This window comes from Macrotis lagotis, chromosome X (assembly GCF_037893015.1).
Source record: "Macrotis lagotis isolate mMagLag1 chromosome X, bilby.v1.9.chrom.fasta, whole genome shotgun sequence".
NCBI classification, from domain to species: Eukaryota; Metazoa; Chordata; class Mammalia; order Peramelemorphia; family Peramelidae; genus Macrotis; species Macrotis lagotis.
The window spans coordinates 393060295-393084865 of NC_133666.1; the positions used below are offsets into that span (position 1 = coordinate 393060295).

Here is a 24571-nt window from a genome sequence, read left to right on the forward strand (position 1 = left end):
CAAAAAGATCTCAAGAGCAATGGATTGAATTTATATTAATTAATTAATATTAAATTAATATAGGTAAAAACGTAAAGTTCTAATAGGTTAAAAAAACCAAACCCTTCCACTTCTCAAGTATGATCTAGAGGAGATAAACTAGACAGTATCATCAGGAAAAGATATCATTACTTCAGTGAACTTCCACCACTATGAATCAGCCTTCTTCATAGAGAGTCCTAGTGTCCAGAATGGTAGTGGTGATAGTCCTACTTAATTCTGTGGGTCCTGAATAGATCACATTTAAAGTATTGTGTCCAGTTCTCTGTGTCAGAGACAAATTTTAATGCCTTCAATGTAACTAGAATGGTAAAAAGACCTGAAACTATGACATTTGAGGATGGTTTAAAGATTCTGGGGTTGTTTAGCATACTTATGTAGATATAAGGGAAACTTAGTAACTATCTTTTAAATATAAAAAGATTTGTCACATGGAAGAAGAATTTTTCTTATTATGCTTGGCCTCAGAAAGCAGAATTAGAAGTAATGGGAGAAAATTGCAGAGGTGAACTTAGTGCACCTAAGCTGCAATTATATTCAAAACTTGTATTAAGGGTATAATATTTGTAAAGTATTTTAAGCCACTTAATTTAATTCCTTGGAATTAAAGGAAAATTTATCCCAAAGAAGGACAGAATGTCCCAGAAAGATAGCATTTCCTCCCTTATTTGTAATCTTTTTTTTTAAAGTTTTTGCAAGGCAGTAGGGTTAAGTGGCTTGCCCAAGGCCACACAGTTAGGTAATTATTAAGTGTCTGAGGCCAGATTTGTATTCAGGTACTCCTGATTCCAGGACTAGTGCTCTATCCACTGCACCACCTAGCTGTGCCCCCTCATTTGTAATCTTAAAGATGTTCATCTTGTTGGGGATTCTGGGGTGTGAGGTGAAATACTTGGTCTCTGAAGTACCTTACAACTCTGTTGTGATGTAATTCTTTTAGTGAACCTGCTGAATTCTTTCTTCCCATGTCTTCAACAATTAATATAACAGTATGTCTCATATCTAGGAAGACATTTCTGTAAATAAATCTGCCCACTCTGGTTCCTCAAAACCTTAGCATCCCCTTTAACCAATGCACTATTACCACCTTTCATTTCTATCATCAATCTAGTGTTAAGACCCTCCATGGTATGACCAGGTTACCTGGGTCTTCCTTTAATCATGTCCTCTTGTAAATGAAAGATTATTGTGTTTTGAGTCAGAATGACTTGATTTACATCTTTGCTTTGCCACTTACTGTGAAATTTTATTGAGTGTCTACTACGTGAAGAGCATGTCAGAGACACTGGTGTATTATTAGATAATAATATCCATGTTTATGGAGCTTAAAAATTGAATTTGAGATAAAAATAAACAGACCTCTAATACTCAATATGACATGATAAATACATGAGAATTGATGCAAGAATATTTTATGAGGTCTGAGGAAGGAAGGTAACCATCAATAGTAGAAATGTAGCAGTAGAGTTAGGTTTTGAATTGGTAGCAATTCAACAGGACAAGGGGAAGAAATTTCAGGGACTGAAAATATCATGTAAAAAGCCATAGTAGCCCCTAGTTTGTATTATAAAATAGCAACAGACATAGGAAGAAGAAAAGGTTAACAAAAACAATTTTTTTAAAACAGAAAGGGAATTAAAAAAAGATTCAAAGATGACATTAAAAATTATTTATTTCAAGAGATATGTAGATCTGACTTTTTTTAACGTAACATCCTGAAGGACATGAATTAAATCTTTTTTTAAAATTTGACTTATAATTGTTTACAGCATAGCGCCATCTGCACTTGGAAGCTTAATACCTTTTATGTACCATTAATGATGTCGAGGAATAAAGTAAGATTCAGACTGGCTTTCATTCACTGGACATCTGGTTTGCATTCTGCAACCACATATTTATTAATACTTCCATCTGCAAAGCATGTGTGAATTTTTCAGATCTCTTCTACTCTTAAGAGTAGCACTTATTTCTCAAGGTACTGTTTTAATTCCACATATGTATGTGTATACACATACATTGTATAATATATATGTGTATATATATATATATATCTATATATATATATATGGAGAGAGAGAGAGAGAGAGAGAGAGTTGTATGATCATAAAGTCATAGATTTTAGAGGTAAAAGAGAGATCTAGATTTCACTTTTTCATCTTTTGATACAAATAAGTAAAATTTAATAGCTTGCCCAAGACTACACAGTTAATGTTTCAGAGCTAAGACTTGAACTTGGACTTTCAGTGTTCTTTTCACACATCACAAAAATAATGATGAGAAACAATTATAGAACTTTAAGACATAAAGTAAATATTGGATATTTGATTTCCTTTGATCTGCTTTAGAACTCTGAGTTAGGTTGAGTAGATGTGGAAACTAGGACTCAAAGAAATGAAATGAGTATATCTCATATGTATGATGTGACTAAGATCACACAGCTAATGAGGGATAAATCCAGGACTTATTTCCATTCCCTTTCTATATTTTCATAGCTATCTTTCCAATGTAGTCACCATATATATAAGGAATTTACTGTTGTGTATGTTAAAATTTCAGTACCCTTGGTTCTAGCTTCATTAGAGCTTTAAATTAGACACAGTAAATCTTAAAAAATGCAGGCAGATGAGATGATAAATCATTAAATGATTAATGTTCATATAAATCTAAAGCATTATATTCATTAGAAATCAAAATAAAAATATCTAGTACAGACACATTGTTTTGGAGAAACACAGACTTTTTTTAAAACCATATTTAGGTCATCTTGAAAGAGTTGCTTCACTTTTCCCTGAATGTGAATGGTATTTAAAAACAAAGTTAAAAACAAATCTAAACAAAAAACAGGTGAGATGAGTGTTGAAATTTTTGTTGATGTTTCTTCATTTTGTTTTGGTTTCAATCTCAATCACCTATTAAGAAAAAACTGTAACCTTGTCATAATATAACACACCTGTCTGAATCATAGGCAAAGAATTTTAATGTTTGTGGCACTCTGTGTCTCATTTCTTGCATGCCATGAAGTTGTATGCTAGGCCATTTGCATTGTACTCATAATACCAGAATGATTCATTGGTTCTCTTCCATAGCACTTTGTCCTAAAAAGCTCTAAGGGTTTGTCACATTTACCTGATTACTGTTATTATTATTATTTAATAATAATAATAATAATTGCAATAGTAACATTTCATATTTTTATAGCATTTTAAGGTTTGCCTATTAGTACTCTCAGCCCTAAGACTGATAGGACAAATATTATTTTCCCCACTTTACAGATGAAGAAACTGAGGATCTGGGAGGGAAAAGTCACTTATTTCTAGTTACACAGCCAGCAAATTTTCTGAGTCAAAATTGAAACTTTGACAGGGAACTCAATATTCTGACTTCAAGTTCTGTAATTTCTCTACTGTACCACTCAACCCTTTTGATATTTTTCAAGGACAGATCCTGTTATTTTGAAATTTTAGCTGGTTAAATTATATTTTAAGTTCTAAACAAATTGCAAGTAAAGGAAATTACTAGAAACATTTTTGTATAATAGTATGCTAATAAAAACTACAATGTATAGAAAATAGATGGATGTTTACAAAAATATAAATCTCCAGTTAAATCGAAGAAATAGACTAAGTAACAAATATCAGAAAAAGAAATTGAATGAACCATAAATGAACTGCCAAAAAGGAGTACCAAGACCAGATGGATTCACAAGTGAATTCTATCAGCATTCAAGGAATTAATCCAATACTACATAAACTATTTGCTATAAAAAGAAGGCACCCTTCTAACTGCTATGATATAAATATAGTCATAATATCAAAAACCAAGAAGAGACAAACCAGAAAAAGACCAATGTAGACCAATATAATTAATAAATATTGATGCAAAAGTTTGGAATAACATATTTGAAGGATTATACAGTCTGAGTTTAAACCAGGAATTCCAGGTTATTTCAACACAAGGAAAACCATACTTATATAATAAACCATACTCATAATATAAATAAGACTACATGATTATATCAGTAGATAATAGACTTTTGACAAAATCTAATACTCATTCTTATTTAAACTTAAGTAATTATAGGAATAAAAGAAATGTTTTATTTGGAAAAAATCCAATACTCATTTCTATTTTTAAAAAATTTCTTATAGGAATCATAGAAATAAATTGATTTTTCCTCTCTGTTTGATATTTAGAGTTCTTCATAACCACCTGCCATAAGATTTTATCTTTGCTAAAGTGATATTTGCCTCCTTGCTCTTCTTTGAAGAAGACACTTCATTTCTCAATTTTGAGCATCTTTATAAAATTTATTCATTCATTCATTCATTCATTCATTCATTCAGGTTCTTTGCAAGGCAAATGGGGTTAAATGACTTGCCCAAGGCCACACAGCTAGGTAATTATTAAGTGTCTGAGGTCAGATTTGAACTCAGGTACTCCTGACTCCAGGACAGTTGCTTTATCCACTGCACCACCTAACTTCCCCAAATTTTTATTTATTTAAGGCAATGAGTTTAAGTGACTTTCTGAGGTCACATAGCTAGTCAATTATTCAGTGTCTGAGACTGAATTTGAACTCAGGTCCTCCTGACTGCAGGGCTGGTGCTCTAACCACTGAACCACCTAGCTGCCCCCAATTTTAGGCGTTTTCACTAGCCTCCCCTAGCCGAAAATGCTCTCCCTTTCTTTAATTTTCCACCTCTTGATTTCCTTCAAGTCACAGATAAAATCTTACTTTCTCACAGTAAGTCTTTCCCAATCCCTTTTAATTCCAGTGCCTCTCCTCTGTTGATTAGATTGTGACATCATCAAATGCATTCTTTATCCCTAGCATTTACAGAGTGTCTGACACAGGGTAGTCATTTAATAAGTGCATATTGACTTACTCACCTTTCTTTGTTAATGTAAATAATATTTACATAAATGCAAGAGTAAACATCAGTTGTAATGGTGAAAAGTGGGAAGATTTTCCAGTAAGATCAGGGGTAAAGCAAAGATGACTCCAATACTGTTTAACATAGTACCAGGAATGCTATAAAGAGTAATAAGATAAGAAAAAGAAACTGAGGGTATAATAATAGAAAGAAAACAAGATTATCACTTTTTTGGAGATGCTGTGTACTTAGAGAACACTATAGAGTCAAAACTAATTAAAATAATAAATTCAGCAAAATTGCAAGATAAAAGTCAAATCACATAAATCAACAGCATTCTTATAAATAAAACCAACAAAACCCAATCAGAAGAATGAGAAAAATAAATTTCATTCAAAATAATTACAGAAATTACATGTTTGGGAATGTATCTTCCAAGAGAAAAATAGACCTAAATAAGTTCCAGTTGACCCAATATAATAAAGGTTATAATACTATGAAAATTAATTTGCTTATTTAATTCTGTACCAATCTTGACAACAAATCAAGAGTCTCAAAGATAATAAAGGGGAAGGGAGGAAAAGAATGGCAGGAAAGGGAAGAGCTTTCAGTACCAGATATTAAATTTTACTAATATGACTACATTACTACCTAAAATTTACTATAATACTACCTTAACATGATTTAGTCCTGTTTTTTAAAAGTTGCTTACTGGAATAGATTATACTTAGAATATGTGGAAACAAACAAAGATAGCAATATAATGTTTGATAAATTCAAAGATATCAGTTACTGGAATAAAAAAATCACTATTTGAAAAGAACTACTAAGAATACTGAATAGCAGTCTGGCAGAAATTAAGTTTAGACTAATACCTCCCATCATTTAACTTGGATAAATAATCTCCAAATGGATGTATCACATATATAAAAAGTTTTTTCATAGAGAAATTTGAGGAGCAAGGAAGAAATTATCTTTCAAGTCTATGGATAAGGGAAGATTTATGACAAAACAAGTAATAGGGAGGATCACACAGAATAAAATCCATATTTTTGACTGCACAAAATTAAAAGGTTTTTCTCATTCAAATATAATATAATAAAGATGAGAAGAAAAACTGAGGGAAGATATCTTTACAACAACATACAAAGAACTGATTGAAAATTTTAAGACCAAGAGCCATTTTTCCATAAACACCTGGTCAAATGATATAAAGTTTTCAAAGGAAAAGATGCAAGCTATCAATAATCACATTAAAAATTTCTTAATCACTAAATAATTTGAGAAGTACAAATAAACTTTGAGGTTCCACCTTATACCTATCAGATAGGCAAAGACTCCAAAAGGGGAAAATGACAAAGATTGAGGGGTTATGGGACAACCATCCTTTATTGGCCCAATCATTCTGGAAAATAATTTGGAACCCAGAACATACCCTTTGATTCACTACCAGGTCTCTACCCCAAAGAAATCAAAGAAAGAGAAAGTTTATTTATATGTACAATTATATTTTTAGCAACTCTTTTCATAGGGACCAAAAATTGAAACAGGATGTTATTATCTCATGAGAAATGATGAAATGAACATTTGAGAGGAAATTGGGAAAATCTTCATGAATGATATAGAGCAAAATAAGCAAAGCTAGGAAAATAATTTATATAATGAAAATGACATTATGGAGGGGAAAAACACCTTTGAAAGACTTTAGAATTATCAATATAAAACATGCCACTCACTTTCTAAGAGAGGTAATGATTTGAATAGGTAATGTGGGAATTAGTTTTACCAGAATATGTAAATGCATTTTGAGATTTTTTAAAAATTTGCTTAATAATAAAAAATAGTTAATATTTATATGGTGCTTACTATGTGCAGGCACTATGTTAATCACATTATAATTTTTATTTATGTAGAGAAGGTAATGGGAGGGACAGATTAATTTTTAAAAAGTTCTAAGCTATCTAAGTCTTGTGATAAGATGTTCTGTTTCTTATCTGCTATCATTTCATTAATCTGAAGCAAATAAAGGGTAAGTGGAGTTTTAATTACCAAAGTTTTCATTAAATCAAGCCACTATTCATCTTCTTATGGGTGTTCATAGTGATTTGCCAGGTTGTTTTTCATGGGTGTTTCCCATATCAACTATTTAGCAAAATTATAGGTGGAATATTTTTTCCAGTTACACTAAATATGATTGCTCATTCAAGTTCAGGATAAGCATGACAGTCACAGAATCATATATCTATATATCTATATCTATATATATATCTATATATATATATATATAAAATTTCAAGCTACTGAAATCAATTTTAAAATATCTAATGATCTTCCATAATCTGTTATTATTTGTAAGAGTGATGTTAACAAAAGAATTGACTTACACACAGTTTAAATTGCAGCAAATATATTCTATTTCTTTTTCTATTAGCAGAGTGCATATATACATATATGATGATATTTTCTTTATGTATTTGAGCAGAAATGATTTGACATGCCTACTGTTTCTATAAAGTGTTTAGGGTAATGGAAAAGTAGGGAAAAAAGCCTAAATATATCAGTACACTTTATTTAAAATGAAGCCCACCCCACTTTATTTAAAATGAAGCCCACCCCTGAGACAAAGCCTAAACTCATTAATCTTAATTCTCTTTTTTCACTATATAATGTCTTATAAATTGCCAATGTTTTCTTAGTTTTATTAAGTTTACTGTGGTACAAAAGCAAAGACAATAAGCAGATGTATAAGTGTGTACTTTATGGAGTGATTTGTCTTGTAGATAATTTTTTGGGCAGTTAAACTTTAAATGTGTGACACCACTATGGATTTTTTTGTTTATTTTTGCATCTACAGACTATAATAGTTAAGTTAAATTTATTATTGTGATACTACTATGAACTTTTAAAAAATTTTGCATCAGTATGCTATAATAGAAATTTATCTATATGGAGAAATCTGTTGAATTTTGGGCACTGAATTTTATAAAAGATTTAACTTGTCACTGCACTGAGTAAAGGAATAGAAGAATTAAAAGGATTCTAACCTACTTTGTATTCCATCCATGTGGTTGTATCAGGGAAGGTTAGAATGTATTTTTAGAAAGCCATGTTGGATACCCTTTGTGAATTATTTGGAGTTATATTCAGTGCTTTTTTGAACTGATGGGGCCAAAGAAAATTCCTGTTGCTCCTTGGGTACTGAGTATATACTCAGCTTATTTACAGAGTTACCAAGCCACCAGTAGATAATGGCTGCTAGAAGTCAAACAAATTCTGCACATGGTCATCCGAAGTTATCCTGCTTCAGAGATGCTTGATTTTTAAAACTATAAGCACATGGCACCCTTTCTCTTTGTTTTTGCCAGAAAAAAAGTAGCCTAAATTACTTTGGCTATTTGGTTTTCCAATCAGCTTAGTCTTAGAAAAGTAAATGATTGATTGATTGAATGAATGAAAGAATGAATGAATGTCTAGTGTGAAGAGGTGGGTATCATTAGAGTCACTATACCTCTGATATTTGGGGAGGAAGGTTTGAGGAGATAAGTTTGAGTATGCTTATTATGAAACAAGTGCACAGGGAGTGGAGAAACTTAAGTGTGATTTTGAACTCCTACCTAGAAAATGGAACTGTGACTTCTGAATCCCTCTCTCCCTGCTCCCTCACCCCTAACTTGGTGGCAGTGAGAGTAAGCTGCATTTGTCAAAATTGTTGGACTTTTAGATATATTGGGTTTAGAACTAGAGAAAGGGAAGGAAGTATAAAAAACAGAAATAACTGGGGAAATAGCCTTTTCACCCCAAACTATTTCATCACATACCACAAAGACTAAAAATGAGTCTTATACAATGACTAAAATCCCACTAATTAGAAGCCGATTTTCCTTAACCAATCTTTCTCTTTTAAAAAGGCAAATTCTAAGAATGTAAACTTTGAGTCATTTCTACCATAGTATGAATTAGTTTAATTAGATTGCTTTTCTCTGAATACATAACAGATTAGCTGAGTAGAAGGGAAGACAAATTTTGATTTTTGAGTTGCCAGTGACTCAAGATGGGGCTTCTGGCAGCATAAGGACATTAAGTTCCTGAAATCTTGCTTCTGGCAATTGTTACCTTGAGCAACACATATAACTTTCTGTGTCTCATTTTTATCATCCAAAATATGAGATGTTTGGGCTATATGATCTTTAAGGTCCTTCAGATTCTAAATCTTATTTTGATTGGTAGCAGTAAATGGAAAGGGAGGTAGAAGGGTCCTAAAAGTAAATTTGAATTATTTTGAAATTCTATTGCAGGAAAGGCAGAACAGGAAAGTAAATATTTATAGTCACAGCTTCCTCCCCACCTCTACAACTCCTACCATTGTTACTTCTCCATAATCCTTTTGTAGTTCCAAGATTCCTTCCATAACCAATATCCCTGACCTCATTTCTTCAAATCTCTCACCATTTTACCCCCTTCATCATCACTACCATCCTAGAAGCTGAATTGCTTTTTAATGGAGTGTCCAGGGGATCGAGTGTTCCTTTCAAATATAGGTGAATATTACTTTAGTCCTTTATATACCCATAGATCCATCATTTTCATCTATATGTCTTCTGTCTTTCCCTATGGGTGTTTTTGGTTTTTAAGATGTTTTGTTGTTGTTTTTTAAGATAGAGGAAGGGATAGATGCATTGAAATGAAGACTTTCAGCCACCTGTTTTCTGTTACTTGTAGTAAAAACCCTCGGAAATTCTTAAAGGGTGCTTGCTTCTAGGATAGAGGGGAGAGAAGCTGTCAAAATACATTCTGTTCCATAATAGGCAAGGAGGTGGGGGAAGAAACCTGGGTCAGACATAACAGGTGTTGACAGCATAAAGGGGAAACTGGCAGTTTAAATCCTGAATTACTCAAAAAGAAGAGTACCAAGAAGATGAATACTGACATTTTTCTAAGGAAGATTATACTGACAGGTTGATACAGTGCCTTTCCATCTCCCAATTGGGTTGATATCCTCTAGAGTAAGGCTTCTTAATCTTTTCTGTGTTGTAGACCCCATTGACAGTCTGGTAAAGCCTATGGACCCCTTTTTAGATTAATATTTTTAAAATACTTAAAATATATAAAATTTTAAAACAAAATCATTCCATTATATGTATGTATATGTATATGCATATCTATATCTATATCTATACACACACATATATATATATTTCCTTTTTGAGTTCATGATTTCCCTGAAATCTGTCAGGAAGCAGGGACAGTTCATGAACTCCAATCTAATACCATATGTGTGTGTGTGTGTGTGTGTGTATGTATATGTATATATATATATATATATATAATGTAAATATATAATCTTTGCCAAAAGCTATATCTCTGTCCACTGTAGCCCCATCTATTTCACCCCCTTATGAATGAGAATGGGGATACATACCTCTAGTTACAACAATTCTTATTTTTAGAGCTCTTTCATTTTTGAATCACTGGTGGCAATTCAAAGGGCCTAGGTCAGAGGTTCTAGATGAGCAGTACCTGGGGAGAAGCAGCTTTAGAGTTTGCAACGACAATTTATTATTGACTTGTTGTGTATTGATAAAGACAAAAAAAATGAAAGTCTGCCCACGAGGAGCTTCTATTCTTTGAAGCTCAGAAACAAACTTCTAGAACACATCTCAAATCAGCAATTGTCTGTACTAGGAAGTTTCTTGCTTGGGTACCATGCCAATTTTTTCTTATATCTTTTATAACATTACTTTCTCTTACATGTCTTTCCAAGAAAAGTTTCTTTTCTATCTGGGCTTTTATAATACTGACATTTAGAAATAGCAATGAAAATTGTTGATTTATCATAGTACACTTTTTACTTAAAAATATGTACTATTTATTATGTATTTTTGATCCATTTAGCATTTTTGTGGGGATGTAGGAGAAAGACTGAAATCATGTCAGCATGTCTTTTATTTTAATAGTACAAAAATTAGCAGAATCACTCCCACAGAATTTTGGGGGGATTATCTTTCCTAAACATATGAATTTTAGTTGCTATTGGAAAATTAAATCATTATAGACAATCTGACTATTTTTAAAGTAGAAAACACATTCTCAACAAATCTAGTGTGTTCCAAGACAGAAAGATGAAATAACAAATGAGTGTGATAAATATATAACCAGTCATAGAAACTATGACTGTAATTAGGAATGGACTTTCAACTCCATTGCAGCAGTTTAAGGACTTTAGGAATGTTTCACAAAGGAATCAGACCAACTAGTACTTATATATAAAATGCTATGTTTTAGCTATATAATGACATAGATCATTAAATTCTATCTACTGATAAGTTTTAGCTCTCACAGGGGGAAGTTTAAAACCTGATAAGACTTCTAGGGAGAGAATATAAAGATGGGGAACCTCTATAGTATGTTGTTAATAACACTGATGATGTACATCAGAACAAGAGGAAGGAGGAAATATAGCTGTTTAGCAACCAGGCAAAGATGTTGGATTTTAGAGCAAATAATAGGAACAGGAGCCTGGGTGTGCTGGTAAATATTTAACAACCAACTTCCCTCCAATAAATAAATAAAATTAACAAACATTTTCTCCAATATGTCGTTTAGTCTAGATAATCAACAAGACAATAAATTAAAGCTTAATTTGTAGTAGTTGCTACAAGTTTCAGAAGTGTAAATTTCCATTCTGAAAATTTAACATGCCTGGGTAGGAATCTTACTTAGGAAAAACTGATTGGTTTCCTATATCTGATATCTCAGGAAGGGATATGTCAGGGATTCATCCCCCCAAAAAAGAATAAAATATGAAATGGTCCATCATTTTTCAGAGAAAGTTGAGAAAAAATATATCTAAAAATCTAAGGTAGTCTGCCACAATTGAGATTAATTTTAAAAAGCCAGAAAGATTTTTTTGAATAACCATAGCCATATTTAATAACTGTAGATCATATTTTCATTAGTTTCCCCAAGACAATCTTAGAGGAGGGTACTTAGATATTCAACTGATTCTTTGAATATCTCAGTACTATTATATGTACATATATAAATTTTACAAGTAATTATTTCTAGTTTTATCTTTTAATATTCCTACTTAAATTGCAAAAGTTCCCACTCTTTTCTTTAATGTTGTTGTGCCAGAAAGCTTTAGTCACTTTTTCCTCATGTAGCATTTATCAGTTCCACACATTCAGGATTGTGACAATTTTTTTCTTCTGTTTTCTATCCAGATGATGCCTTCCTTCTATTACAGATGAATATGATATTAGCTTTGGCAACAAAACTTCCAGGTAATTATGCAACATTTTCTTTAAGGTTGGTTGACTTTTAACCTAATCTTATATGCTGACATCAATAATTGATGCCAAGAGGAGGCATCTAGGTGGTACAGTGGATCTAGAGCACTTTTCCCTGGAGTCAGGAGGACCTGAGTTCAAATTTGGCCTCAGACACTTAATGATTATCTAGGTGTGTGAACTTGGGCAACTCACTTAACTCCATTGCCTTGCAAAACAAATAAACAAACAAACAAACAAATAATTGATGCTGAGACACTTAACTGGACTGGGTTGCATTTTTTAGTCATTATAGGCTGTTCTAAAAGTCTTTGTGTAATTTTTAAATTTTAATAAAGCTTTAATAGATTAAAATTACACTTAAACTTTAGGAATATCTTTTAAAGGAGAGTACTACTCTTTACTTAGTGAGTCAACAAAAATAGTACATGCCAAATGACATCTCGATTGTACTTTGTAGTGGGGGGAGGGGAGTTCATTTGAAGATGATCAGCTTTTATAAACCAATAATTGGGTAAATGCTTTTTCAAAAAGTAAGGATCTTTTTCATTTGCTTTGTGGCTCAGCTCTGCCATGCCTATAATATATTATTTTATAATCTAAGCATTTATTCCAATTCTGAACCAGAAGATTTTCTAAATGCTCCATGATTTTTTAATGGTGGTTCCTAGTTATTAGTAGGGGTAGTAGATGATGGCATTAACCTTAGAGGCAACTGGTATTGTAATGGCTAGAGTGTTGGACTCAAAAACAAGATAACCTGAGCTCAATTCTGACCTCAAACCCTTACCAACTGTGCTCTTGGACAAGTCATTTAACTTTTTTTGCCTCAGTTTCCTCAATTGTAAAATCATAGTAATAAGAGCACTTACCTCCCAGGATTGATATGAGAATCAAATGAAATATATTAAAACCCTATATGTATTAACTGTTGTTGGTATCATCAGTATTTATTAAGTCCCTACCATATTCTAGTGTTAAGCACTGGGGATGTAAAGAATGACAAAAATCCAGTCCTTGTCCTCTTAATTTTGCTTCTTAGGAAAACTTGTAATTGTTGAAAATGGTGTAAGTACAGTGATCTCTTTCACATAGTGAATTTTCCCATTGAAGTTTTGAGATATTGCATTTGGCACAAGAAATTACATGGGAATTCTGGGGGAGTTTTGAGGAAGCTTCAGACGATACACAAAGGCCAGCAGACAACACAGAAGTTTAGAAACCCAGAAATGCATAGAATATATATATATATATATATATATATGTATATATATATATATATATATATGTATAATATGGTATAATATCAACACCTCATAAAAAAAGAAAAAATTCAGACTTATCTGGTACAAAGAGAGGGCCCAAAAATTTTACATGGAGTTTACATTTCCAGGGAAAGGTGCCATGTCCCTAAACTCCACAATGTGGAAGAGATAACTATACCTTTCCTTAGATTTTTCCATAAGATTCAACTTTCTTTTTTTCTTTGTGCTATAAAATGCAGGTTTTCTGTTAACCAGGGAGGAGCTGGGATTGGTGACAAATTCTCCCCCACATCCTATTCCACAGGAGCTGAAGATGAGATGTATTCTCCATTCTCTCTGGAAAATACTTTAGTTTAGAAAGTAAATACTTTACTTTAGAAAGTAAAAGATAGGGGGCGGCTAAGTGGTGGCTAGGTTGTGCAGTGGATAGAGCACTGGCCCTGGAGTCAAGAGTACCTGAGTTCAAATCTGGTCTCAGACACTTAATAATTACCTAGCTGTGTGGCTTTGGGCAAGCCACTTAACCCCATTTGCCTTGCCAAAAAACCTAAAAAAAAAACAAAACAGTAAAAGATATATAGGATCAATTCTACTAATAGCACCTATACTGTCTTAGCAAACATTTGTTAATTAATGTCCTTACTTTTGTCAATAATCTTTTCAGGAAGCCTTTCAGTTTTGTTCCTCAAAACTCCCAATTCAATTGGAAAACAAAAATGTCCACTTAAAATTGGCCCATCTCCAGCCTGTATCTCTGCTTCCACTTTGAAAGCACTGAGAAATGGATTAGTATTCTGGGGAGTTTCTCTCTCAAGTACCCAACCAGCTGAACTTGAGTTTGTGAGATCAGATAAGACTTTCTCTAACAATGGTAAACCTTGACTCTGGTTAATCTGCACCAGAAAGAGCTCTGTGGGGTATGGGGGGATGGTAACAAGTTGCCAGTGTCTCTGAAGGGTGGCATACAAGAGCTGGGAAGGGATCATTTTTACATGGTGCTTTCAAAGAGAGTTCCTCTGTCTTTCCCTCATAGCCCCTCTGTATTTCCCATTTTTCTCTTGAGAGCAGCCTCATAACAGAGAAAACAAACCCTAGCCAACTTTGTGACTCGGAAGCTTGTGAGGTTTGGTTAAAATGTGGGAATGTTTTTATTCAAGCAAATGCACTTTGCCTTCTAAACGAAATTATAAAACCACTGTTTTGAGAAGGATCTTGAAGGTCACAATGCAACGTATTGTGTGGTTTTGGGAAAATGGCAATTCCCTCAACTAAGTTAAAGGAGAATAAGATTTTATACAGGGAAGATTGAGCAGTGAAACAGCAACTGCTTACTCTAATAGGAGAAAGAAATTTATTCAGTTCTTGTAACTTGGCTTATAATTGTTTTTATTGCCTTCAGTGTGGGTTAGATATACAAGTTGGGAATGGAGTATATATTCAAATAATATTGCTAGCAAACCAGAATCATTGAAAAAATATAATTCAAAAATACATGTTTACCTATATTGATTATACAGTTAATATATTTGACTAGCTTGATTTAATTCTGGTGTACCAACTCTTATTTGGACTAATTAGCATAGATATATGGTTTCCTCTTCAGTATAGCCTGAAGCCACAGTGTATATAGTAGGGAAAGGGGAAGAGTTATTCTTGGATGGGAGCAGAAGAGGGCTAATAAAATGAGTTGAAAATATTGGACGAAGAAAAGGCTAAGATAGGGTTGATTCCTTCTACATGATAGATGTTTGTATTCCAGCATCTCAATAAAGGCCTCTATAAGGATCTCTTCCTGTGTTGAGTGGGAGATTGCACTTGACCTCTGAGGTCCCTTTTAACTCTGTGATAGTATGTATTGACACATTCTCAAGGAGGCTAATTGATGTTTCTCTGAAGAGTTTTAGGACCTATTTCTTTTAATGTGGAGTATTCTTTATATCTTTGGAAAAAGTTAATTATAGTCATGGATATACAAAGTAAATAGCCTCAAACTATATGAAGTTATTTTGTCTGATCTTTTTAAAAATATTTTTGCTACATTTTGAATTTCAAGCTCATTCCTTCCCTCCCAACCCAAATTAGAGAAAGCCAGCATTTGGCACAGATATATATGTGTATATATATATATATATATATATATATATATATATATATATATATATAGATATATAAACTCTTTCTCTGGAGATGGATAGCATCTTCCTTCATATGTCCTTTGTGGTTGATTTCATATTCATATTAATTAGTAGAATAGTTTGGTCATTCAAAGTTACTCTCCAATCAATATATTACTATTACTGTATACAGTATATGTGTTCTCTTAAAATATATGTGTATATTTTCTCATCAACCATTTTATATCATGTTTTATATAATAGTATTCCATTACAATCATATACTGCAACTTATTCATTTCCCAGTTGATGGGTATTGCCTCAGTTTCTACTTCTTTGCCACCACAAAGAGAGTAGTTGTTAATATTTTAAAACAGATAAGTTTTTTTCCCCCTGTTCACTTTGGGAAATAGTAAGTGATTGCTGGGTCAAAAAGGTTTAAACTTTTAAAAATTTAGGTATAATTCCAGATTGTTCTTTTTTTTTGAGGTTTTTTTGTTTTGTTTTGTTTTGTTTTTAGTTTTTGCAAGGCAATGGGGTTAAATGGCTTGCCCAAGGCCACACAGCTAGGTAATTATTAAAGTGTCTGAGAACAGATTTGAACTCAGGCACTCTTGACTCCAGGGCTGGTGATCTATCCACTGCACACCTAGCTGCCCCAAGATTACTGCCCAACTCATAAACAATTAATATTTCTCCAATTATTTAAATCTGACTTTATTTTTTAAAAAGTGGTTTATGATTATGTTTATATAGTTCCTGGATCTGTCTTGGCAAGAATACTTATAAGATATTTAATTTTGTCTCTGGTTATTTTAAATGAGATCACTTTTATAGATGTTATACCTTTGTTTTTCAGTCACCTCTAACTCTTTGTGACCCCATTTGAGTTTTCCTTGACAAAAGATATTGGAATGGTTTGCCATTTCCTTCTCCAGCTCATTTTATAGATGAAGAAACTGAGGCAAACAGGGTTTAAATGACTTGCCCAGACTCAGAGTGCTAGTAAAAGACTGAGACTAGATTCAAACTCAGGAAGATGAGTCTTGGACCAGAATATCTATCCAGCAGGTCACCTAGCTGCCCCAAACAACTCTTACTATCTGTTCTTTTGGGCTTTGTTGATGATATACAGAAATGGTCATGATATCTATAGGTTTATTTTAGGGGGGGGAGAGGGGCAGTGTGCTCTTTGATTTAACTCCAAAATATCTTACAAAGAGTTCTTCAAGAAGCACAACAGAGTAGTTACTGGACTTAAAGGCACAAGGACAGGGGATGTTTACTGGATAAATCATTCCATCTCTCAAATCCTCAGTTTGTTCATTTTTAAAATAAGCATAAAATGCTTTTGCTACTCCCCTTTTAGTTACAATGAGAAAAACCCTGTGTAAATCTTAAAGGATAACACAAATGTGAACTAGTCTAATGAGTAGTCACCAAATGGTGACTGATAATTGAAAATGAAACTTACATATTTTGGCCACATAAGGTTGGGAAAGACTGAAGGCAAAAGGAAAAGGGAGGAGCAGAGAATGAGGTGGATAGTTAATATCCTGGAAACAACAAACAAGCTTGCATAGATTTCAGGAGATAGTGGAGGGTCGAAGGGCCTGGTATGGTATGGTTCATAAGGTCACAAAGAGATGGAGACAATTGAACAAATAAATAATAACCTTGGGGCCCATCTAGAAGCTTTTAAATTTTCTCTTTGCCATTGTGCTAACTCCGTCTTGTATTCTGATTGAACACAAGAGGAACATTGAGTATCTTACCTGAAACTGGATAAATGTTCTCAGCTCTATCTTTGTTGGTCTTATTCATCCTTATGTTGACTTAACAGTGGTATTAACTTGTGTTCCAAGTATTGATGGTGACATGCTTCACCTTTTCTCTTTGTTTTTTATTTTTTCCTGGAAATTTAAAAAATATGCAGTTCATAAATTTGGGGGGAGGGAAGATTCCAAGATTCAAACAAGTTTCCCCAAATTTCTTCAGTTTCAACTTCTTTATGTCTCAACTTCTTGTCTTATTAACTAGACTGAGAAAAAAATAATCATAGAAGGAAAAAGATACAATGATCTCTTGTTTGTTATCTTTTCCTAATTGATGCTAGATTTAAGGTATTATTCCATTATTACTCCCTATCATAACCTGTTCTTGAGATGTTTTCCCAAGAGATTGATATTTGCTTAAAATTTTTTTTTTTCAATTTAAGGCATTGGGGTTAAGTGGCTTGCCCAAGGCCACAAAGCTAGGTAATTATGAAGTGTCTGAGACCAGATTTGAACTCAGGTATTCCTGACTCCAGGGCCAGTGCTCTATCTACTGTACCACCTAGCTGCTCCAATATTCACTTTTCTTGGAGAATTTCTCTTTCATTTTTTCCTAACTTCTTTATCCTCAGAATCAGATATCAATGAAATCCTGAGCTTCATATTTTCCCCACTTAAGACAAAGTTTCTCAACCTTTGGAGTAATTTGCTTGAAATTCTCCTTGCCATCAAGTATTTATCTAAAATGTTCAAACAGAGCTGAAAAAATCTTAGTAGTTTTTTATATAGTGGCTTTTAAAAATACATCATGTCCAGGTAAAAATGCAAGATTAACAGAATATAACATTAAAACACATTTAGATTATTAAAATTTTATTAAACAAATGTAGCGATTTCACCACATACTGACAAATGCATTTCACTGAAAGGCTCTCAGTAGTGTTACATCCATTCTCCTGATTTTTGTTCCCAATTCAGGTCTTTGCCTACTGAGAGCAGGATTACACTCTGCTTTTATCACAGCTTAGGTTTACTATAGGGCTAGATCTTCTCGTTTAATTTCACAAATATTTAAAAAAATTGATTTCAGAAGACTGTTCTTGGTATGAGAAACAAAAGTTTAAGGGGAGTTAGGAGTCCCTACTCTAACTGAACATAATCTAATAGATGTCATATACATATATATATATATATATATATATATATATATACACAATACATATATATGATATATATGAATATAATGCAAAATTATAAGGGGAAGAAAAGCATCTATTAAGCACCTACTGTGTGCCAGATATTGTGTTCTTTACAAAGTCCTTTAGAAATATCATCTCATATTATCTCAAAACAGAGATGCAAAGTACTGTATGAATCTTAGAAAGGAAAGGGTGGGAGTCAGAGAGTGCTTCATGGAGGAAGTAGAATTTAAACCAATTTTATAAGTATGACAAGTATTTCAACAGCCTACAAAGGAGTAGAAAAATATGGGCCGTGTGCAGAGGATGGCAGCAAGTAGATCAATTGGAATAAAACAGAATATTGCGAAATCATGTGAGATTAGACTTTAAAGATAAGGTCTTGTTTGATTACTTGGTTAAAGAATTTGGAGTCTCTTCAAGTATGATTCAGGGATTCTGTAACTGTTCCCTAATAGTCTTAGTTTCCTAATAGTCTTTAGCACACCCTCCAGTATTCTTGATTTTAATTTGTAAACATAAAGTGTTGATGTCATTTAGAAAATAGACAGAAAAACCCATTCCTGCTCATTTTGCAATTGAGCAAACTGACCAAAAGCAGCTACACGGCTTGCCCAAGATCTCACTAGTAATAAGTAGAAAGAAACCTATCTCCTCTGCCTATAAATACAAACCTTTTTCTACTACAACATACAGAAAAATATCATTGTTTATTTTCATTGGTTTTCAGTTCTCTGGGGGCTTTCTTGGCAAAACATATTGAAGTGATTCATCATTTCCTCCTCCAGTTTATTTTACAGATGAGGAAACTGAGGCAAAAGGATGAAGTGACTTGCCCAAGGTCATACAGTTATTATGTGTTTGAGTCCATATTTGAACTCAGGAAGATGAGTCTTCCTTCTGACATTCTGTGTATGGTGCCACATGCCCTGAATGACAGAAAAATGAAATCATCTCATATGTCAAAAAGGGAAGAACATTGGAGGCAGGAAGGCCACTCACTTAATAAGACACCAGTGTATCTTCTATTATTTTATGCTTGTTTTGGGTAGTTTTTTTTAATTCTACTCATAAAAAAAGATTTAAGACTTAAGGGGTTTCTGTATTTAGACTATTATTTGTTATTCTTCCAAACCTTTAATGACTTTGGGATGCCTGCATCTAAGACAGCAAAATCCAGGAATTTCATTTTATATAAACTTGGTTTCCAGAAGTAAAAGACAAGTTAGTTTAACTTTCTCTAGTTGTTCTTAACATTAGATTTACTCTAAAAATATTGGTTCCATGATGACTCCAGTATATGTACATGTTATGTGCACCCATTTAAAAAGATTTATAAACCTCAAATGTTCAAGACCTAAGTGACTTACACTAATAAAACTCCATCTTGTAATTGCTTTTCTGGATTTGAAAGAAAAGAGTCCATCTGGCATGAATTTTCACATTCTTTTTATGGAGAGAATCTTGTAAAATAGGGCACTGTCCTTTAATTAGATCTGCCCTTTAAGTTGTTAAGAAATTCCTTTTCCCCCTGCAGGAGTAACTATTTCCTCCTGGGATCTCAGCATACTATTTCAGGCACATTCTCAGTTGCCCTTTGAGGTCACCATTCTACTGAATTCAGCTGCTTATCCTCCCTGATCCTGCCATTAAACAGCCTGCCTTTTGTTTTTCACTTTAGGCAGAAGGAATAACCCTGTGCAAGTCTAGAAAAGCCTACCTTCAGTTACTCTGTGTTCTTTTCTCCATTAGCATTGTCTTTGTATATGTGGAAGAAATGTACCTTTCCAGCAAGTGGAAATAACACAATTTCAACTAAGATAGCTCCTCTGGTTTTGGTGTTTGTTTTTGCTTTCATCTAAACTTTCTGAAAATTTGGTTCAATTCAATAAGCATTTATTTAGCACTTACTATGTACATAACACTGAGCAAAGTGCTAGATATACAAAGTATGAAATCAAATAGTTTCTGTCTCAAAGAACATAACAGCACATAGTGGTTTTTCTGTGGCATATTTATTATTTCAGAACCATACCTGTTAAACTATGAACCCAGAAAAGAAAAGCTAACTTCAGTTGCTTTAAAGTAATACAGAAGAGAAATATGGAAGTACCTATTTTTTCCCCTGAGTAGTACCCACAGATTTGGAGTAAGAAAGACCTAATTCAAATCCTGTCTCTGGTACTTATTAGCTAATGTTAAAACGCATAATACCACTCAACTTTAGTTTCTCCACCTGTAAAATGACTATAATAGGACTTATAACAGCTATTCTACAAGATTGCCATTAGGGGGGCAGCTAGGTGGCGCAGTGGATAGAGCACCGGCCCTGAAGTCAGGAGTACCTGAGTTCAAATCCAGCCTCAGATACTTAATTACCTAGCTGTGTGGCCTTGGACAAGCCACTTAACCCCATTGCCTTGCAAAAATCTAAAAAAAAAAATTGCCATTAGTCTAAAATTAGAATGCATATAAAGCAAATTGCAAATCTTAAAGTATTATATAAATTCCAATTATTAAATTTTTAATATTCTGTGATAATTTAACATATATATATATATATATATATATATATATCCATCCACAGACAAACATATGGATTTCAGGAAAATACAAGCATGTCCAAAAGATCATGACATCCTACTTCCCTTTCATACTATTTTAAACTATGTTTGGTACCAGCAGAGTTTATAATTGGTTTTCATACCTAGTTTTATTTGAATCATTACTTAGTTTTATTTGTAAATAATTCTAATTGCTCTACATAGTTAAGGACAGCCCATCATTTTGTTTGACAGCTTAAACTTCTACAATATCTCCCATATTAACTAAATCAAAGATTATAAATCAGAAAGAAAATGCCCATCTCCATTGGTAGAGAAATTCTCTCACTAGAAGTTCCCTCTACTGATGAAATCCAAGAACTGCTCCAAAGAAAAAATGTGCCTTGGGAAGGTGACCAGGTGAAGAGTACTTGTAAAACTTCCGTGATCTTTAAAGGAAATCTCTCTACTTCTCCCAAGGAAAAACAACTATGAACTATTACAGAATCAGTATATCTAGTGAGATAACATTTACTTTCCAGATAGCTAAACAAATTCAACAAATAAATGCATCTCTTACAAAGATAAGCATAATACAAATAGAACTGAATTATCTAAATAGATGGAAGAAAATAGAATAAAACCCATTCTTGTTTTTAACCAGTTCTAGAAAGAAGGGCAGAACTTAGATCTTCTAGAGTGGTTTTGCAGTCAGAAGGTTATTGTAGGGCATGTCAGAACTTAGCAACTGTGTTGATTGTGAAAATAGGTTTAGATTACACCAATGTTGAAGGTGATAGTAGAAGCTGCCAAAGACATTCATTTACTCTGCCTTTTTCTCACTTTTGATCTCTAGCTCTCAAAGTAAATGGTGATAGTTTAGAATAAGACAGTGGTTTTATTTTACAGGTCAGTCAATTGTAATAGCCACCAGCTTTACAGCCCAGATATGCCCTGAAATAAGTACAAGATTAGCACGTGAAAAATAGCTCTTCTGTGCTACAGGTATTGTTTAGAAATTTCTTAAGCAGTAATCAACTGAGTCCTGTGCAACCCTGTTCCAAGTCTTTCTGTTTCACAAAATAATGCCCCCACACTGAAGATCCCAAATGGCAGAATAATATAATGCATTATTAAATATCTTAAGTTATATTTATTGAGAAAACAAATAACTTAGTTTTGGACTTAATATTGCTTAATACTTAGGAGATAAGAAGTCACAGTCAAAGGATAATGCAAGCTGAATGTATATTGATTTTTTTCCTTTTAAATCAATGTTTCCCTAGAGCTTAGTATTACTTATTCATAAATCAGAGATGATGCCTGACAGAGAGTTACAGCAGTGTAAATCTGTGGTCTAGGTACAATAAGTCCTCATGTAAAAATCCCAGAAATCGATGGTCTGATGCTAGAGAGCAACATCTTAATCCTGAACAAATGCATTTGCCAGATTTCAGTATTAAAAAGGAGAATGTACCAATATAATATGGATTCAGTTTGGGGGTGGGGTGGGATGATTTTCATTCTCTTTCAAATGGTTTGGAAGCATTGTTTAAATGGGAAGCTAATAAAACAAGACTGTCAGTAAAGCAGCAAGTTGGCTATAATCACCACTATGCAGACCATTAGCTCAGATCCCATGTTGATAAGCACTCTTGTCAAGTTGTCTCCCAGAGGATATAGTAGGTCTCTTATCTGTTTTTCTGTGTCTTTGTTGATTAGTGTGTCATTTGATAATGTGTATAGCTGAATGTAAAGTGGAAAGTTGTCACTACTAGACTGATGGGAGATCATGGGCTATTTGCATAGACTCTCAGAATTGGGATAGACCCCGGAGATCATTTAGCCCAACTCATAAGCTGATGCATAAATTTATTCCTTAAGACAACTAGGTGACATATTAGAGTACTTAGCCTGGAGTCAGGAAGAACCAAGTTCAAATCAGATAGTTACTACCTGTGTGATCCTGGGCAAGTCACTTTACCTCTTTCTTCCTCAGCCATATGATAGGGATAGGAAGAGTACCTACTTACCCGGGTTGTTGTGGCGATCAAATAAGATAATATTTGTAAATAGTTCCTCGCACATAGTTTGTTTTGTTTGTTGCTTGTTCAGCTGTGTCCAATTCTTTTTGATTCCATGTGGTTTCTTGGCAAAAATATTGAAATAGCTTGCCATTTCCTTCTCCATCTCAAAGATTTTCCCAGAGATATTTCAGAACTAGAAAGATAGATTTTGGTTACTAGCTTTTTGGATGTATGAAGGAGAGAAGGAAGATGGAGTTTGAAAAGCTATCCAAACTTAGAAATTGAAAAGAGAAAATGGGGCTAATAGTTGTCAGGAAAAATTAGGAGAAATGAATAGGTTTGCAAGAAATGGTAATGAGTTCAGTTTTTGATGTATACTATCTGCTGGACTGGCTGGTCATCCAAGTGGAACTATCTATAAGCAAGATGGGAATTCAGCTTGAAAGTTTTAGATAGAAGTTTGAGTCCAATAATACAGATTTTGGATGTACAGATTAGCACCAAAAGTTGTATGAAGTTTTCTAGGGTGAATTCAGAGGGCATTATAAAGTACCAAAATCTGAGGTTTAAGGATTAGAATTAGTTAACTAGAAAAAGAGAAGTCTATCAGAAAGCTAATAAGAAAAAAAGAGAACCAGGAGATAGCAAAAACCTTTTTGCTCCTTTCCATCTTTCTGATCTTCTTATACTTTATCCTACCTCTGAATTCCACAATTTGATCACAAAGGCTGAACACCTAACTCCAGCCTCCTCCATCCCTGCAACATTCTCCCTCCTTACTTCTGCTTCTCCAAATCTCTAGGTTCTCACCTCCCCCTCACACCTGCTGCTAAAACCTCTTTTTTTCCCCAAACTACCTATACTCTGTATCTGCTTTGTTTGCACTTATTTATTTGCATGTCGTCATCCCCATAGAATGTAAGCTCCTTGAAGGCAGAATGGATTTTGCCATTATTTGGGTTCCTAGTACTTGGCATAATTCTAGCTTGTAGAAAAAGATAATAAGGGCATGGTGATTAATGGTCAGAGGTGTCAAATGCTTCAGAGAAGTTTTAGATAGCCTTGGAAAGGGAATGGAAGACAGGTTGCAAGGAGTCAGTGTGTATTTGAGGACTAGAAAAGTAGAGACATCAAGGGTAAAATACTCATTTTTTTAAATGTTACCTTTTTATACTATAGTTATTTCCCCATAATAACCTAATAAGATCTTTTCCACATACCCCATACCAAAATAATCTCAAAGTATTCCTACTGGGCAGCATAGATTACATTCTGTACCCATACCATCTCTAATAAGGGAAGGAATATTTTTCAAAGGGACATAAATTCAAAGCAGAGACCTCAGGGACATCAAATTAAACTCCCTAATTTTACACAGGAGGTTAATTGAACCAGATGGAAAGAATCTGAGGCAATATTTGAACCTACTAAAAGTCTTTAACTTCT

At 33.5% G+C, this 24571-nt stretch overlaps 1 protein-coding gene across 9 annotated transcripts in view; it reads left to right on the top strand.

Annotated features, from left to right (window-relative positions):
- PAG1 (phosphoprotein membrane anchor with glycosphingolipid microdomains 1) overlaps positions 1-24571 on the top strand; it is a 224886-nt gene that overhangs the window by 55167 nt on the left and 145148 nt on the right. For 8 of the 9 annotated variants that reach the window (XM_074201515.1, XM_074201514.1, XM_074201512.1 and 5 more), the window contains one exon: positions 12137-12196. The gene's annotated coding sequence lies outside the window, so the exon portion shown is untranslated. Of the gene's footprint in view, positions 1-12136; positions 12222-24571 lie in introns of all 9 variants that reach the window. The other variant, XM_074201516.1, reaches the window with a different exon arrangement.